The sequence below is a fragment of the Hemiscyllium ocellatum genome, chromosome 15 (assembly GCF_020745735.1).
Source record: "Hemiscyllium ocellatum isolate sHemOce1 chromosome 15, sHemOce1.pat.X.cur, whole genome shotgun sequence".
Lineage (NCBI taxonomy): Eukaryota > Metazoa > Chordata > Chondrichthyes > Orectolobiformes > Hemiscylliidae > Hemiscyllium > Hemiscyllium ocellatum.
This window is the reverse complement of record NC_083415.1, coordinates 45411282-45430818: the sequence shown is the minus strand read 5'-3', so window position 1 is coordinate 45430818 and position 19537 is coordinate 45411282. Positions and strand designations below refer to the sequence as shown.

General features: G+C 40.9%; 1 protein-coding gene across 7 annotated transcripts in view; it reads right to left on the bottom strand.

Annotated features, from left to right (window-relative positions):
- Nucleotides 1–19537, bottom strand: part of LOC132822968 (band 4.1-like protein 1) — a 341878-nt gene that overhangs the window by 83272 nt on the left and 239069 nt on the right. The gene's annotated exons all lie outside the window — the stretch shown is intronic.

Genomic DNA, 19537 nt, shown 5'->3' with positions numbered 1-19537 from the left:
TTGTGTACAAATCTTCTGCAAAACCAATGCTGCAACATTTTAATCTTGGAACTAGATTTCAACAGTCAAAATTATGGTTTTCAAAAGCTCTGTGAAGTGGAAATCAAATGTGTGGATGTAAATTGCAAACCCCTTGTAGTCCTGCTTCTTAAGATATGCGATAAATTCAATTGTACTCTTGAGTGAGGAGTTTTGCTGCTCTTTTAAAGAGGTACAAATCAAAAGAAGGATCCCTTACTGACAATTTGACTATCATCACAAATCAATGACTACAGAAGCATTAAGGGTCTAAATATTCAGCTGGTTTGAGTTAAGAATTTTACAACCATCACAAATCAGAGCACATTTCTAATTGCAAGGGTTATATGGCCCTTGCTGTAGCCTTCATGTCAATTTAATGATATTTACACTGCATCATTCCACAGAGATTTGCCTTCTCAGTATTTCTTCATTAGAAGTGGCGTGCAAATGTTACAACACCTGGACACTGGTCATCAATCATTGTCTGAAAATTAAAGATGCAACCCCAGATTTGCAAAGAAGATTCTACTGCTTCTTTCAGGGTTAACTCAGCTGAAGCTTTCGCTCGGAGCGGATGTTGATCTCATTACACACATACTATGCTTCATTGTCCATTCTTTCCCTTTCATTCAAAAGGGATTTTGGAAACCTTCTGGAGGTGGGGAGCCAAGGAGGCAGGCCCAGAATTTCCCAATGTCGGCCAAACAGGTCAGTTGCTCACATCTTTCTGCCACAGGGGAGCTGTTATTGTATTTTATGGCTCCATTAAAGCTAAAGATCAAAGGTTGCCTGAAATTTTCCAGTCTGTTAGCAGACAATACCATGGGCCAGGTAGATCCCTGGAGGTGATGCCCTGAAGCTGAGGGAACCAGTGCTCCGCTATCAATAAGACATCTCACCTCTACCTACCAATCAGTCAACCCTTCTCCCCTTCCAACAGAGGTCCACCTCAGTTACATGGCCAGTGCTGTGACCACAGGCCAAACTGTAGAAGGGGCTCGCTTTTGTTTTTTTCACCCACATCCATGAGTTTGGGTTTGAGACAGGCTGGTTAAGGAGAAGGGAAGGTGAAGAATTGTCTTCAGTCTTGGACTTCTTTATAATGCCATGTATTACATATTAAGATTAAATACTACAATGTACAGTATTCAGAAACCAGACTCGAGTTTTATGGTGACATTATTGAAAGACATTATTCTATGATGAACTCTGCCATCTACTATCAGTCAATTTACTCCACATACTTCTTCATATATATTCTAACATTCACATTGCAAAGTGTTGGCAGAGGGGTACTGTCCCTGGACTAATAACCTAGAACTGGACTGCCACTATTCTGAGAACTTGGGTTCAAATCCTGCCATGGCAGTTGGTGAAATATGAATTCTGGAATACAAGCTGGTCTAATGGCAATCACGTAGATTGTCATAAAAACGCATCTGCTTCATTAATATCCTTTACGTAAGGAAATCTGCTGGTTACATATGACTCTGGATCCACAGCAATACTGACTCTTAAGTGTCCATGGGGCAACTTGGAATGAGCAATAAATACGAGCCTAACTGATGGTGCCCACATCCCATCAACAAATTAAAAGATAAGACTTTTCTCTAGCACTCTAAGTGTTTTGTTTTCTTCTTCCCTCACCTCTATCTACACTTGTGCTATTTAAGCCGAGTGAAGAGCAGTTCCATTACATCACTGCACCCTCTACAATGGTGTGGGGGTGGGGGCTCTTTCTTAATAGTTTGTATAAAGTACAAAGCGAGCCCCTTCACCTCAAAGCAACCTCTCTGTCCCTCACCTCTACCATTAGGATCCAGTTCCATTGGTGCTGGATTATTCATCTGCCATCTTCGATTATACAGCAAACGTGCTCTTAAGCTATTAAGTCAGCCATTCACTTGAATGGGTCAGGTGACCATTTCTGACACGGTGTGACCCAGGCTCCAGGTTTGAGCCCGGTATCAAGGGGATGTCCCCAAAGCAACAACTTAACCTGAAGCCCTTGATTTGTCTTCAAAAGGAATATTTAAAGGCTCATTCCACTTATCAGATATTTCTACTTCAATTCCCCCACTCACTTGGCATTACATTTCTTAATCACCATCATAGGCTTTGATGGCTGCTCTTTCAGATTTAACATTTAGATTTCTTTGGTGAGTTGCTGAAACGTAAAATTACAGAGCATTAAAATAAATTTCAAAAGCCTTTGTAACCCAATTACACACAGGTTTTTATGAACATGACAGCTCCGCTTTCCCGGAAGTATCAAAAGGTTAAAGGCAAATATCTTGAAATTGCTAAAATTAACAAACGCTGTAGTGAACCAACCTCCTCCATTTCGTTTCTTCACCGATGAATTAAATTATTTAACTGGGTCATAATCATCCTCACTGGATTGATTTGATTGTGCAAAATTGAGTCGAAGGGCACATCTCTACAGAGGTGGGGGATGCCTCACCATCTCCACCTGGACGAAAGGTTAGCAGTGAGCCAACAGGTGGAGGGCAATGGGTTGCCCAGCAACCATAAAGGTGCCGAGGGTAGGCTAAATTAGCCAATCTGATTGCCAGAGGCCCATAGTGGGCACTCTCCGGAGGGGCACCGGTGACCTAGGCCCAGCTAAGTCATCGGAGTTTTGCATTGAGAGGGTTTTCTCGCTTTTGGGTGATGGGAGTGGATATTTGACTATGGGGTGGGTTTTTACATATGGCGGTGCATGGCCATAGGTGGATAGGAATGAAGTTACTAGCTTCTGAGGTTGCGAAGTGTTTCCAATGGGCAAAAAGGCATCCTACAAAAGATATTAGCCCTCATCCTACCAACAACTTTTAAAACATTTTACAAGAACCAGCTGACACCTCTCATGTTCCTGCCTATCTCAACCATATTATGGTATGGACTGGTTAAAACTGACCCTTAATTATTTACTTAAACGTGGTGGGCTGGCTGCTAAATCCATAATTTACAACCAACCTGAACTCAGTCCATTTCAGCTGCCACACCTACACAGCCACTGCTGTGACCACAGGCTGTCCTGTAGAAGGCCTCTCTTTACATCTGCAGTTTCTAGCTCACAGCCATGAGATTGGGTTCAATACAGATTGTTGAAGGAGAAGGCAAAGCTAAGAACTCTCTTCAGGTTTGGGCTTCTTTATAATATTATTCATTACATAAGACAGCTAAATAATACCAGGGTCTCATCTTACTCAAACAAAAACAGGAAGTGCTGGAGAAATTCAGCAGGTCAGGCAGCATCTGTGTTTTATTCCTGATGAAGGGCTTTTGCCCGAAACGTGGATTTCGCTGAACTTTGGATGCTGCCTGAACTGCTGTGGTCTTCCAGCACTGCTGATCCAGAATCTGGTTTCCAGCATCTGCAATCATTGCTTCCTTTGCTCAGAGGTAAAAACAGAGTTAATGTTTTGGATCCAGTTATCCTTCTTCAGAACGGATGTTAGCTTGGAAAAGGTGGTCGATACGTTGAAAACAGGGTGGATGTGGGGGAAACAAGGAGTGAGAGGGTTGGCAGCAATGGAGTCCAGAGAGAGAGTGTGAGACAGAGAGAGACAGAGACAATCACAGTTAGGAAGACAAATAGATGGATAACAGTATCCACTGATGAAAGAAAAGCTGATAATGGGGTGTGCATTGCTCCTCAGACACTGTTCTCAACATATCTTGCAATCCACACTCAGTGCCATGCACCACCATATGTAGAGGAGAAAGTGAGGTCTGCAGATGCTGGAGGTCAGAGCTGAAAATATGTTGCTGGAAAAGCGCAGCAGGCCAGACAGCATCCAAGGAACAGGAGATTCCTGAAGAAGGGCTTATGCCCGAAATGTTAAATCTCCTGTTCCTTGGATGCTGTCTGGCCTGCTGCGCTTTTCCAGCAACACATTTTCACCACCATATGTACACTCTCAAGCTGTCTCTTCATCAGCATCGGCTCATGCTCTCTCAGAGCAGCCTTGCCCTGCAGTTTCACTTTATTCCCGGCTTGTCCGAAGTTCTAACAAGAAACTTTCTCTGTTCCTTCCACGCATTATGGAATGCGAGCTTCAACAACCCAGAAGTACTCATGTCCCTCTGGAACCTCCCTCTCCTTCCCTCTGGCCTCCATCCCTTCTCCCATCCCCATTTCTTGTCGGGTATTAACTGTCCCTTCTGTCCTTCCATTCTCTAACTGCACTCTGTGTTCTCAGATCCAGCCTTAACTTGGTCACAGAGCATGCAGAGAAGGGTAGTGTTGCTGTTGTTTGGCATTCTAACCTCTACATTGCAGAGGCTGAGCACCAGTTGTTGGGATTCCATTATCAGCTTTCTTTTCTGCTGAGCATACTATTATCCATCCCTTTGATTCTCTGTCATTTTCTCTCTAGACCCTACCTCTACTCTCATTCTTTCCCATCTCCCCACCTTCCTTTCCCACCTTCAGTATAAATACCACATTTCCTAGCTACCATCAGTTCTGAAGTAGTGTCTTGGGATTCGAAATGTTAACTCTGCTTCTGTCTCCGCAGTTGCTACCAGATCTGATGAGTTTCTCCAGTAATTTTTGTTCTTGTTTCAGATTTTCAGCATCGACAGCTGTTTAGTATCTAATCTTAACAGTTAGATTATTAAAAACAGAATTCCATCAACTTTAACTCCAAATGCTAGTCAATTTAACTAAGATTAGATTAGATTACTTACAGTGTGGAAACAGGTCCTTCGGCCCTACAAGTCCACACCGACCGACCGAAGCGCAACCCACCCGTACCCCTACATTTACCCTTTACCTAACACTACAGGCAATTCACCTGACCCGCACATCTTTGGACTGTGGGAGGAAATCGGAGCACCCAGAGGAAACACGGGGAGAACGTGCAAACTCCACACAGTCAGTCGCCTGAGGCGAGAATTGAACCCGGGTCTCTGACGCTGTGAGACAGCAGTGCTAACCACTGTGCCACCATGCCTCCCATCATGCATCTCTGTATGTTTCTCATATTCTCATGGCGAGACTTCAGTACTATGGATGGGAATGGGTGAGAGTGTGGTAGGCTATTTTATATGCATTTTCATACCCATGGCAAAAACATACCCAGTTGAGGCATATGCCCGAAACGTCGAATTTCCTGTTCCTTAGATGCTGCCTGACCTGCTGCGCTTTTCCAGCAACACATTTTCAGCTCTGATCTCCAGCATCTGCAGACCTCACTTTCTCCTCCATATAATATTCAGCCCAAAGAACCAAGTTAAACCCACACACCTCTTCGGTATTATCTTACCACATTGATTCATCCATTTATTTAAAAACATGAGCAGTTCAAGAAAATTTGGGGCCTTCTTGGGATTGCTAATGGCAAGAATTGGACAACATTCTAATGCTGTCTTCATTTATGTTTTATTGACTGCAGGATTTTCAACCTTTATAAACTGACCATATTACTTTGGTCAAAATTGGTCAAATGTCAAAATTATAAAATATTTATCGATTCGCTCTCTACTGTAATCTCAGTCTTAGCATTCGAGATTTCTAGATTTTAAAAAAGCGGTTTGTAAGAAGCCAAAGAAAAAAAAAGTTCTTTGATTAAAGCACTATAGGATTTAAAGGGTGTGATGCAAAAGTGTAAGAGATGCAAAAATGTCTCCAATTAATGCAAAAAGAAAAACACTGAGACAAAATGCAGCAGACATTTCAGATCCTGGTCTGCAGCTGACCTCCCCAAAGGGTTAGGATTTGTTCTGCATGCAAGCTTTCCTTCATAATTACAAAATGCAAATAGCAACTCAGAGACTGGTGAAAATATGAAAATAGAAACAATAGAAACAGTGTTGGCAATAGCATGAACAAACACATTTCTTATTGCATCTCTCCCCGAGACTCCATTTCTCTGTAGGTGATACCATGGACTGTGTTTATATATGTATTTGACCTGGAGTGGAGGGTGTCTAGGGATGGGGGTGGGGGAGGGGTGGCAGTACATTCGAGATGAGGAAGCTATTTGTGACATTACCGACAGGTTCTTTCTGCCTTCCCTGGCAAGAGGCTGAAGAAGAACAAGCCAGAAAAACTTGCAGAGGCAGATAACTCTGCATGCAGTCGTGGCTGAAAGGGAGGTGAGTGTTGTTCATCAGTGGATCAGAGACAGACAGACAGAGACACAGAGAGAGAGAGAGAGAGAGAGAGAGAGAGACACACACACACACAAATAGATAGAGACGTCATAGATGTCACAGTGCAGGGGAGACTGGGAGGCCTGGGGAGTCCAATTGCGCAGCATTGACCAGGCAGGCACACCGGATCCAGCAGCTCTTGGATCAACAGTCCTCCCCTAGATCTGACTTCCTCTAAGCCACCCAGAGTGAAAACCAAAATGCTGAAAGGAATTCTGCCACCTCTTAACAATATTTAACACACGCACGCAGGCAGGCAGACAGACACACAGATAAATGCAGAGACACACACAGGAACAGATGTGCAGAACGACTCACTGATACATACAGACGCACACACATATGGACACACAAGTTCCTTGTCTAACACAAAGAAAACCAATGTGGATTTTGAAGTGCACTGCAAATAGCCTTGTGTTTCATCACAGAAACCTTTTCACTGTTATTTCAAAACAGTCATCATCTGCAGCTCAATTTGCAGCACTCTCGACTCTGAAGTCCAAGGTTCCATGGGTACATTCTGATTGAGGGGCTGGTTTCTCTCTCTCTATGGGCAGGAAATACAATCCAAGACTATTTCTGGGTTCAGAATCCATTCAAGAAAAAAAACCAGCTACGCTATGATTTTCACAGCGATGCCCTCTTAATTGGTTTGGAGACAGGTTCTCTGCCCTGTAAAGGTTGGCAAATGGACTCTTGAAGCTGGACAGTGAATAAGGGGCTTTCCAGTTTGAAGGGATCAGCATTGGACAAGGGTGGTCAACAACTGAGTAGACACTTTATCGCAGAAGTGCAGGTAAGTGGGCTTTTAAACCTGCATGGAGGCCTATACCCATCCACCACAACCTCCCACTTCAAAATGCCAATAGTGTCTACCTTCTGACAGCTAAATGCTGTTACCCAGCTCATCCTGCTAGTTTAAGGATTTAGTAAGTCTCTCAATGACCTTAAATCAGCTCTCTGCCCTTTTAAACTGGCATGATGGCGAGCACCGGTATTGTCAGGGCCTTTTCACCACAACAAGGTCCAAAACTTCATTTCCGGAACCTGGCCATACAGACAGAGATGCAACTAAACTTCGCACTCAAGGAGTACTGCAATTTCAGATTTTCCATCTTTCAAATGAGACATCAAACCAAGACCATGGACAGCAAATTTCTTGAGATTCATGGTCTATGAATAAAGATGTCATTTTGAAGTCCACTATGTGTTCACACTGTGCATGTTATTACTTCAAAAACCATGTCCTTACGTTACAAGGAACCAGTTAACTTTAAAGCTGTTGTCTTAAATTCTGATCAGCAAACACCTTCCAGACGGTCTGTGTGATATCGGCAATCTCCCAAGGTATCATGGTCAAGAATAAGTGAGTAAGTAATGACCAGAGGTGCATGCTACTTCCAGCGTTCCTTTTCCCCAGTTGTTCTGTGTTTTCTCAACATTCTGCTTGTCATGGTATGCACTGATTGTCTACGCTTTCCCCAGTATGTTGTCCCTATTTTACACTTCAGGAATTCCTGTTCTCTTTGGTCTCCCACCAAGGACAAACAGACTGTCCAATAATAGGTACCACTCAAACTAAATCGATATCTATAAGTAAGCACTTTCTTTCTTAAAAAGATTAGTAAATGCTGTTTCCCTGCTACACCTTTCATAACATCAGCATTAAAGGGGGGAGGGGATGGAGATGATTAATAATCCATTTGAAAAAGGATCTTCAACCAGATACATTTGAGAATAGTGGTTTTAAAAAACTTCCAATCAAATTAAAATAGATTGAAATCAGGTGCATCTATTGCAATTTAACTGAGCAAAACTAGAAAAACTTAGCATCTTGCATTTGAGAGATCATGGATGTATGATAACAACTATTTGAATATGCTTACTAGTAAAGTTGACAAGTGCTTCTTGTGATTATCTGACCAAAGCAGGTGCTTCTGCAAGAGTTGACTAATTGGTAACAAGACATGCTGCACAATTTCTATTTCCACTAATGCATAGTAAGTGAGAAGAATAACAATAGTAACAAAGGGAAAGTTTAGGTTATATTTTCATATGATTTCAAACAGTCAGGGTAAATGTCTGGTAGGAGATAACTCATTGAATTTGAGCAGTTTAGCTTAAGTTAGGATGCTGACCTGCAACAGACCGCTCACCTACAGTCTGTTCTGATATAACACAATCATGTAATCCCATGATCCAATGTAATCCCACGTCATAAGAAAATCGCCCAAGAGCTACACCATTTAAACCAATTGGAATTGCATTATAGTCAATACAGGTAAGAAAAGTTCGCATTCCACAAATAATGGTCTAAATTCTTCAATTGAGTTATAGCCAATTCATGTTGAAGAAACTCACATTATAGCAGAACTGACTGTAGCATACAGTAAGCCACTTAGTTGTAATTACAATGAGGAGAGCAAATAGCTTTGCACCTTTTCAGGGGAAAAAATAAGCATAAAAATGGCCTTGGCACACCAGCAAAACTAAATCTTAACTGACATGAAACTGTGCATGATTTTAAAGAGCACTTTGCTTTCCTGTCTATATTTGCATTGCAAGGGCTGAAGGTTTACTTGACTGAGCAGGGTTTCTATAAAATGCATGTGCTTGTGAAATGGAGACAAAACTCTTTTGGCAGAACCTGTCCATCTCCTGAACGACAAAGCAACAGCAAATCAGTTGCAAAAAGTATGCATGGCAAGATTGGAAAAATAAGATTCTCGATAAAGGAAAAGGAAAGCTGATCTTTCACGCATTTTAACTGAGGGCCAGTTTGACACTGTTGTCTCCTCTGCAGCCTTGAGGGAATACAGCAACCTTTTTCTCCAGCAGCACATCCAGCAGGACCTCCAGGTCCCTGTCAGTGAAGTAGGCCGCTGTGCTCCCTTTCTCAGCCATACTCTTTAGAATTTTACAGCAGCATACTTTCAATGGCTATTCCTGGTTTGCAACATTTGACATGTTACACAGCTGGGATCTAAACACAGCACCAGCCGGCAGTTCTTATGCCTTGCAGCAAGGTAGACAGTGCTACCACTGGTGACTATAGGTTAGTGCAAGTGTGGCTGAACAGTGGAGAATTAGGTCAGGTAACTCATTGGAGCTAAATGAGAAAAGCACTCCAGAAAACTCCGAAATCGAAACATAACTCTCTCCATTATTTCTTACAGCTGACTCATCAGATGATACAAGCTTGAGTGAAAAAACAATTAACGTTGGGACATTAGTACTCTAGTGTGAAAGGTTTCTTCATTCAAAGACGACACATTATCCTACCTGTCCAATCTCAGCTTTGTGTTTAGCTGTGGGTGTCGCTGGCTGGGCCAGCATTTATTGCTTCTTCCTAATTGCCAGGGGGAAGGGGCTGATGAGCTGCCTTACTGAATCACTGCAGTGGATGTATGGAGATTCATTGTGCTTTAGGAAGGGAATTCCAGGACTTTGACTATGGTATTGGAAGAACACAGTTGCAACTAAGGACGCTGTGTGGTTTGGAGCAGAATTTGAAGGTGGTTCCATTCATCTGCGGTTGACAGTTTAATTAAAAGCTGGTCTGTCTTTTGGGCAATAGTACTGCACCACAGATAGACAAGGATCACATCAAGTCTTATAAAGGTCGTTTTCTTCAAAGGCCTTCAGTCCACTGATGATAGATGTATGAAAGGAAGTGGAACTGAAACTGTTTACGCCAATGTCCTGCCTCAAATTTGTTTGCACTGAATCCCATGTCATTTTTGGCCCTTCCCATGAGTTTAATTCGAACACACAACATTGACAGTCACGGATTCTGCAGCCAAGTTTCCAGTTTTTGATTTAATTTGGGGCAACTCAAACTGGGAAAGTGCAGCTGCGGAAGTCAGGAATCTGAACAGCGTAGAATGTTCCATCTATAATTTCTGTCATTGCGAACATTAGCTTTTGCAATGATTACTTTGTTTTTCCGCTTGTATATGAGGTAGTGTCAATTCAGTGCATGGAGAACTGAGCATTGGAGAGCGAGAAGCACTCTCCCCTTTGATTTAGAAGGTTATGGACTTTAATTGTGCTCTTAAGACTGGACTACAAAATCCAGACATACACTTCAATGCAACACCATCAGAGAGACGGTCTCTCAGATGAAAGCCTGTTTGCTCCCCAAGTGAACATAAAAGACCACATGCCTTTTTCAAGGATGGTAGAGGTCTCTTAGGGTTCCGAACAAGATCTATCAATCAACCAAAATCATTAAACAGATTGTTATTATTTCTTTGTGTTCATGAAGCCTTGCTGGCTGCTGTGCTTCCATATATTACGTTGTGAATTTGTAATATATGGACTATTAATCTTTACTTTCATCGAGTGAGCTGACATTTGTTTGAAAGAAAATATCTTTAAATGAGTCAGGACATGTTCAAATACAGTCTATAGAAGATGCCTGATCCACTGAAGACAGTTTCTGAAAACCTCTTGTTAGTGGAAGTACAGCTCCATGAAATCAGCATAATGTCAAAGCTGGCCATCTTATCCCAGGGTTGGGAGACTCAAGTTCCAGAGAGTATAGGTTTAGAGTAAGGGGAGGAAAATAATTAAAATGAGTAACTTTCTCATGCAGAAAATGGTGCACATATGGAACAAACCACCTAAGGTGGTGAAGGAGGTGGGTACAAACACAACATTTATAAGTCATCTGGATAGGTACATGAATAGGAAGATTTTAAGAGGAAAATGGATAAAATGCTGACAAATGGGACTAGATCAGTTTAGGTTATCTGGTTAGCATGGCTGAGTTGGACTGAAGGGTCTGTTTCTGTGCTGTACAGCTCTATGATTCTGTTGTGATTAGTAGGATACATATCAGAGCAGTTCCCCTACATTATTTCAGTCTTGCCATTGTTTAAACAATCTGGAAAAAAAGCCGAAGGAGAATGAGCACAAGCCACTTCACCTGCAGAAACTACCACAAAGAACACCCATCACAAACCGTTATGCAAAGGGAGCTGAGAACTCCTAATAGCAACATCATTATGCATTATTCAATAACATTCTGACCTTTTTGACAAGGGGAATTTGAAAAACTTTTTTATTAAAATGGACCGACTCTCTTTTAGGTCAATGGTCAGCTATTATATGACCAAAATCCATCCAGGTGAAGAACTAATCTAATAAGCTTGTTACAGAAGGGAAGTAATATCAGGAAAACTTGCAGAATGGAATAACAGGAAAAATCACTGTCTAAGGCCTTTCATGTACACAGTGTAACAAAGGGCTAGTAACTCATAGAAGCCAATGGGCTATACTGTTGTCAGTGAATGCAGGGGTAAGTGTCACGTGTTGAAATTGGATTGAGGCACTCAAGAGTGCATCAATGCTTAATGGAGAAAGGTAGTCTTTTACTGCATTTTCCTTAATGCGCAATTTCAATTGCTTTGGACCAGTCATTTAGATATTTGGTGAATAAATTACATTTTTGTGAAAAGGAAATCTCTCAAGTTCAGACCTAATTTCTGATAAAGATTGAAATCTATCATATTATAGTTTTAAAATGAAAGGAAGTTGCATTCCTATGGTGCACATTTTAAAAGATCAAAAACTCATTGGAAGTTGTTTTTACACTGCTCCTTTGTTTAAGCAATGGGGTTTGGCACTATTTGTCTTTAGGCTGGCACTAGATGTTGTATATAAAAAGTGACATTTGACCAGCTACAAGTAGCTGATTATGTGTAATTGTGATCAGTTGCGAATGACAAAATCCATCATCCTGCCACTAACTATCAGACTGGCTCCTGTTCGTGAGCACAATGTTGGTAGAAGCCTTCAGAGTTCTTTGGGCAGACAGTAAAATACACAGTCTGAAGAAAGCCAGTTTCTTTTCCCTCAGTAGCTATAAGCTGTGGCCTTTAAACAGCAATGAAGAGACATTGCAGTTAATTGACTAAACGATTGTAAATTTTGTGAAGAGATGGAAAGGACCAGACAGTTTGGACATCAAGTTCTGCTGAAGAAAGGCTTAGATCAGGAAACCTTGTCAATTGAAACCATTGAGCTACTTTCCTAGGTGGTTTTCCTCTGTCCATTATACCAACATCCCTTTGGTTTCTCGGTTTCTGTATGTGTGTTTGAGAAACACAAATTATGAGCAAGGGTAGGCAATTCAGCCCTTTGAACCTACTCTGCCATTTAAAATGACATGGCTAACCCTTTATCTCAATGCCATATTTTCCCTTTCTCCCTATACCCCTTGATGCCTTTAAAATTGAAAAAAAAATTTACTTTTCTCTTTCAGGAGGAGGTTAGAGTTTTGTCAACCTGTGTCTATCAGACAAGTAAATTGGGGAATTTTGTGGAATATGATAAAATGTTTAAATATCGTGACGACTTTAGAAATTTTCAGAGTGTTACCCACTTTGAGAAAAGAGCTGGTTAGAATTTAAATTAAAAATGACCTACTCCAAAAGAGCAACCAACTTGGCTGTAACCCTCTTGGAATGTACATCAAAATGCACATGCCTTTTTCGCTTTTGGATTTGAACTTTTAAATTAACTTCAACTGGTTCCACCTCCCTACCGATACCCACATTCTCAAACCTTTTCTGATTGCTTGCATGCTCGTGTTTACAATGGAATTCAGAACAGGTTTTCATCTTTATAAAGAGGTTTTTAAATATCAGTTTATTGTGAACTCATGCAGTAAAAAGTAACACCCTAAATTTGACAAGCTCAGAAGATATGACAACTTTGTTTCTTCATAGATTTCCACATAGTCAAATTAATACCGACTGCAGAAAAACTCGTTAAAAGAAAATTCAAACTTTGTTCTTCTAAACACGAGTGAAGAGACAGGAACTTATTGACCCCACTGAACCCAATCATAGCAATTATAACTGTGACAACGCTTGAATGGTTCTTCAAATGGATTGTAAGTATATTGGAATGTTCTACGGTAACGAAAGGCACTATATAAATGGAAGTTCTTTTAGCCTAATGTGGAACCGGATACTATTTTCACTTCTTTTGAAGAGAAGAATCCAATAGAAAATCATGGCCCAAACTTGGGGGCTTCTGAGAAGCAGGTATAGCATACGGAGGAGAATTCTGTAGGAGTCAGTGGGTAGGCTTCCTCCACTTATGTCCTGTTCCACCTTCGCCCCCACCACCCTCACCTTCTCTACTCAATGACTGTGCAGGAAAGGACAACAGAAGTAGAGAAAGGGTGAGGCATAACCTTTGGGAATAAGGAGATATAGAAGTGGGTAGAACCTTGTATTTTATGCGGCTTCTTGATGCATTAGCACTAACTTGGTGCAGAATGGCTGCAACCAGCCATTTCTCATCGTAAGCAAGTACTGCATCATACAATCCCCACATATGGCGGGAGGTGTTTAAGGTTAGACATTAAGTTCACTCCCCTTGCCACCTCCTGGGGACCTATCAGTTATGAAACATTCTGCCCCAAGTCCTCTTACACGATTGAATGAATTATGGGGTGGCAAGCAATTAAGTGTTTACACCAGATGGCAACTAAACATTTAGGAATTACTAAATGGAAATGGATTTCAAATACTGCATGCAAGTAATTGCTCTTAAAAGGAGTTGGCAGTGAAGTGTAAGATTTCAAATTTGTCTCTCCATTTTAATCAGAGTGCATTATGAGAATGTTTGTGGATAATTTAGATGGAATTAAAATTGCATCCAGGAAGTATGATTACTTTTATGGATTGCACAAGCATAGCCTTAGGTGCATATATTTTTGGAATCAGTAAGCAAAGATGCAATGTCTCCTTCACATTTGTACTGTATCTAAATAACAAGTTAATTCCAGTCATTAGGAGACCACATAATTGCTTCATAAATCCCCAATTAAATCTGGAGAACAATAACTCTTCAGTCCTTTCAAGGTAGGATATCTACAAACTATTTTACCTAATTCTTTTTTTCTTAATTTACTCATTCACTGAAAGTAGGAGTCATTGGCTAGCCCAGCAATTTTCCACCCATCAGTAATTGCTAGGGAGGTGGCGATAGGGAGTTGCTTTCTTCAACTGCTGCAGTACATGTCCTATAGGGATACCCACAGTACTATTAGGGAGGGAGTTCCAGGACTTGATCCAACTATAGGGATGGAACAGTGGTCCAGTTCCAAGTTAGAATGATGTGTAGCTTCAAGGTGAATCTGCAGTTGGTGTTCCTTGTTTCTGCTGCCATTGTTTTTGAAAGATGGTACGTTTCATAGTTTTAGAAGGGGTTTTCGAAGGCACCTTGATGAGTTGCTACAGCACACAATGAATCAATCAGTGGTGGAGCAAGCAAACATTTGAGGTGATAATTGGGTGCCAATCAACCTTGGCCCTGAATGTTGAATGCCTTGACTGTTGTTGAAGCACATGAATCTAGGCAACTAGGGAGTAATCTATCACTTGGCCGATTTGTGCATCTACAATACCAGGAGAATATTAATAAAAGATGTATGTTTCATTCTGTCTGACAGCATGCATTAGTGTTGGTATTATTTTTAGTAAAAAGATTACTTATGCGGAAATAAATTTTTCAAAGCTCAGTTAGTTCATTATACTGCTATTCTAAGGAGCTATAAAAAGATTCAATGTAATGAAGATTTATAATATACCATCTTTATTTCAAAACTTGGGTTTTAAAGTAGACATAAATGAGCGTTCGGTTTTCAGAGCTGCAACGGTGTGTTTATTTTTTAAATGTAAGAAAGAGTCAGAGTCATTTGGAACAGAGAGCTGTCTCGCCAGTTCTATAAAGCTCAGCAATTATTCCTCATCTGGTGTTTATCCAGTTTCCGAAACCATAATAGCATCTTCCTCCAGCATCCTCTCAGGCAGTACATTCCAGATATTAACCACTAAATAGAAAGTCATTTAAACATAATAAAGTCCTGTGTTTTTTTTCCTGTTTAACAGATTCCCAGCTCAGAACACAAAATTGCAATATGAATATTTTCTTTACTGATAAAAAGGTTTAATCACCTTGATTCCATCAGTTTCAACAAATTACATGATAAGCATGTCAATGCAAGATGGCCAGCTGCAACAACTTTTGAAAAACTACCATATATGCTTTCTGGCCATATGATTAGGGAGGGTTTGATCTGTTGTGAACTATACCATGGTGGTATAGCTGATACCTCCTGGACGCTCTCGATGTCCTTGACGAAATACCTAGGGTGTGCTTCTAGGTCATTTAAGAAGTTGCAGATCTCATTGTTTGTGTGACAACCTCACTATAACATATTTAAAATCAATCCACAAGTAACTGGAAAGACTATTTTGAAAAGTTTTACAAATACAATTGAGTAGCCCTACTGACCCCTGCACAGTAAAACCAAAAGATCCATAAACTCATGTCTCTACATTTAGGATCTTCCGAATTCTTTGGCTGTGTTCCACCTGACAGTATATTTATCCAGTCAGCAATTTATTTACTCACGTCTTTCAAGATTTAATGGTACATCAAGGGAAAAGTTCCCACAATTGTTTTGGGATAACCGGAATATTAATACAAGAAAACAAGAATTACTACCTGGTCATCTAGTTATTCTATCATTCTGGCAGCTGGTTTGTACAAGCAAAGTTCGCTCACAGTGCCAGGGACCTGGGTTCGATTTCATCCTTGGGTGACTGTCTGTGCCTGTGTGGGTTTCCTCTGGTGCTCTGGTTTCCTCCCACAGTCCAAAGATATGCAGGTTAGGTGGACTGACTATGGGAAATTGCTCCATGGTATCCAGGAATATAGAGACTAGGTGCATTAGCCAAGGGAGATGCAAGGTTACAGGGATTGGGATGGGTCTGGGTGGAATGTGCTATGGTGGGTTGGTGTGGACTGGATCAGTTGAATGTCCTGCTTCTTCCCTGTTGGGATTCTATGATTCTAAAGTTTCTTTGTACTTGCTGGGCTACCACATCATCTGAGCACTACATTTTTGTCTATTGCAGCTCATATTACAAGAAGTTTGACCAATTCTATTTATCCATGCAGCACTTGATTGTTCAGCTTAACAGCAATGTGCACATTGGTTATTAGTGCATCCAATGTTCCCCTGAAGTAGCTAATTAAACATTGTAATCAACATCCTGTTATGATTTCACCTAATGTTATTCCTGGACAAGTCAGATTCCAGACTCAAATCTGGTTTGATACATCATACTTGTTTTTCGGTTTTAATGAACTTTTTGTATTGAGCCAAACACACAAAGCTACAGATTTTGTTTTAACAAGAAAATAGAAGTTTATTGCACACAAGAATTGAAAATCAAAATCAAATAAACTGAAATACCCACGTATAACAAGTTTAAATATTTTAAAACACTAAAATACAATCCCAACCAATTTCAACCAAACCTTCTGTAAGCCTTTTCTCCCCCTAGCTGTAGATGTTTCCCCTCCTTTGTATGTTACACTTACAATATATTACAAATTATTCATTTGGGTATTAATATATAGTTGCCAATTTAGTTTACAGCATTGAGACAGGCTGCAAAGCAGAGGAGTAAGCATCAATGTTTCTGTATGTTTAATAGTCTTAAAATAACAGGCTTGCAATAAATCACCTAGATATTAGTTGATATATCTATACTGCAGTCATGATAAGTTTTGTTTGCAATGTTAAGACAAAAGTTCCCTAAATAGCCTACAGCTTCCACTAAAATGGCAGAGAAAAATCACATGAATGCATTCATTATATCCTAATATGGGGGTTGGTTAGCAGCTTTGAAAATGTGTTGCTGGAAAAGCGCAGGAGGTCAGGCAGCATCCAAGGAGCAGGAGAGTCGATGTTTCGGGCATGAGCCCTTCTTCAGGAATGAGGAAAAGCTCATGCCCGAAACGTCGACTCTCCTGCTCCTTGGATGCTGCCTGACCTGCTGTGCTTTTCCAGCAACACATTTTCAGCTCGGATCTCCAGCATCTGCCGTCCTCACTTTCTCTTTGGTTAGCAGCTGTGTTTGGATTCAAGAGCGTAGTGCTGGAAAAGCACAGCAGGTCAGGCAGCATCAGAGAAGCAGGAAAATTGCTGTTTCGTCCAAGAGTCTATCAGGAAATCAGATTTGCCTGCTCCTCGGATGCTGGCTGACCTGCTGTGCTTTTCCAGCACCACACTCGACTCTGATCTCCAGCACCTGCAGTCCTCACTTTCTCCACCTTTGTTTGGATGGCTAGTTTGCAATGCAGAGTGATGCTAACATCATGGATTCAATTCCCACACTGGCTGAGGTTACCATAAAGGACTCTCCTTCTCAACCTCTCCCTCGCCTAAGGCACAGTGAACTTAGTTTAAACCACTGCCAGCCATCCGTCTCTCATTAAAGAGCAGTCCTATGGTCCTCAGACTATGGCAACCTTGCCTTTATATTCTAATAATGCTAAAAGTACTTTATTATCACGTCAGCCTATAAATTAGGTTATAAATCACCTTTGACTAGAAAAGAATGAAGTCTATTTAATCAAAAGACAAAAGTTCTTCATTAGGCTAGATTTTAACTACCCAATGTCTAACCAATGAGTTACCAGTTGTCCAATTACACCAACAGACCATTTTGAGAACTGGACTTCATTACTGGAGTCCTGGCCAACTGTTGGTGGATAATGGTTACTCAAGACTCCGTGTAATATTGAGTTGTCACAGACCAAGCTGGCCAGGACAAAAGATCAAGCTCGAGGGGGTGGGGGACATCGTGAGCCATCTTGTCTTCAGTAAGGTGACCAGATGAAACAAATTTGATTCCAAAAGATCAAGAGCTAACGTACATTTTAAGAACCCCATTCTACATAGCAAAAGGACTTACTGCTTGAAAACACGCAGATGATTCCTCTTCACAGGGAATCAAACTCCTGTAATAATGTGCTTTCAGGCTGTTACATCCACTTTGCACCAGATTTAAATACAATTAGCCACAAGTTTCCATGTGACTAAGACGATAAATTGCGCAGATTAACTGAATTGCAAGGCAAAAATTTTCAAAAGAAAAAAATTGCATAATTCTTGAAATAAACTATTTTGAAGCCATGAATCTCTAAATTTGAAATATTAAATGAAGAGTAAAGCTGTAGCTGAAGTATCAGCCATTATCCAATGGAAAGTAACCTTTCCTCATGTCAGAGAATGGTTTACTGACTTGCAGGTATTTTGAGGATGGAGTGTTCAGTGGTGACTGACTTGCCACCCACACCCAGAGAGAAAATACAGGATTGCAAGCCAATTGGCTAAAGAGTTGCCTGATGAGCTACTCTTCCTATCACAGGCCTCCACAGTGGAGTCCCATTTCATAGAATCCCTACAGTGTGGAAACAGGTCTTCGTCCCAACCAGCCCGCCGAAGATTAACCCACCCAGGCCCATTCCCCTACCCTATTACTCTACATTTACCCCAGACTAATGAATCTAACCTACACATCATTGAAAACTATTGGCAATTTAGCATGGCCAACTCACCTAACCTGCACACCTTTGGATTGTGGGAGGAAACTGGAGCACAAGCGGAAACCCACACATACATGGGGAGAATGTGCAAACTCCACACAAACAGTTGCCAGAGGCTGGAATTGAACCAGGGTCCCTGGTGCTGTGAGGCAGCAGTGCTGACCACTGAGCCATCGTGCCGTCCATTGTTAACTATTTTAGAGGCCAGAAGCTTCCAGTTCCTAAAGACTCTATCAAGGCTTTGTCTTTCAGGATATCCAATAATGCAAATGGATTTCTTTCACTTCCCCCGTGATGGGAGTTGCAGGGAGAGGGTGTCATGCAGTTGAAGGCAAGGGCATTATTAGCTTCAAGGACCCACCCACTTTCCTTTCTCTGTATCTGATTGCCTCAGATTGGTGTAAATGGAGACCCCTGGCCAAACCCACCAAGCAAGTTTCAAATTTATAACGGTATCGAAGCAGTGAATTTCTCATAATGGAGAGCAAACTGCACCAAATCAAAGTCTTGCTTGACTGCGGTACAACAGGACATGTCAAAGTGAGATTTTAATCCAGTAAAGCAACTATTTAATAATAGTTAAGTGACTATATTACTGTATATTTTTGGCCTCAAGCTTATTCCTGTCCAGATAGGATACTTTGGTCTGATGCACAGGTAATGCCAAATCAAAAATGCTGTATTGATGCTGAATTTTCAACTCCAAGCTTCAGCAGCTACTAAATTGAAATCAACTGTTAGAGTAAAATGAGATTTGGGACTGTAACAGTCAGATGCTACTCATTTAATTTCTGCTTAAAGAGACAGTAACATTACCAATATGTGTTTTACTAATCAAATAGTGTTCCTTATCTCAAAGTTCTTTTGTTTATACTGCCTTGTCATGTTGATTTTTAAAATATTTTTGTTGTAAGTATCAGTGCGGGTG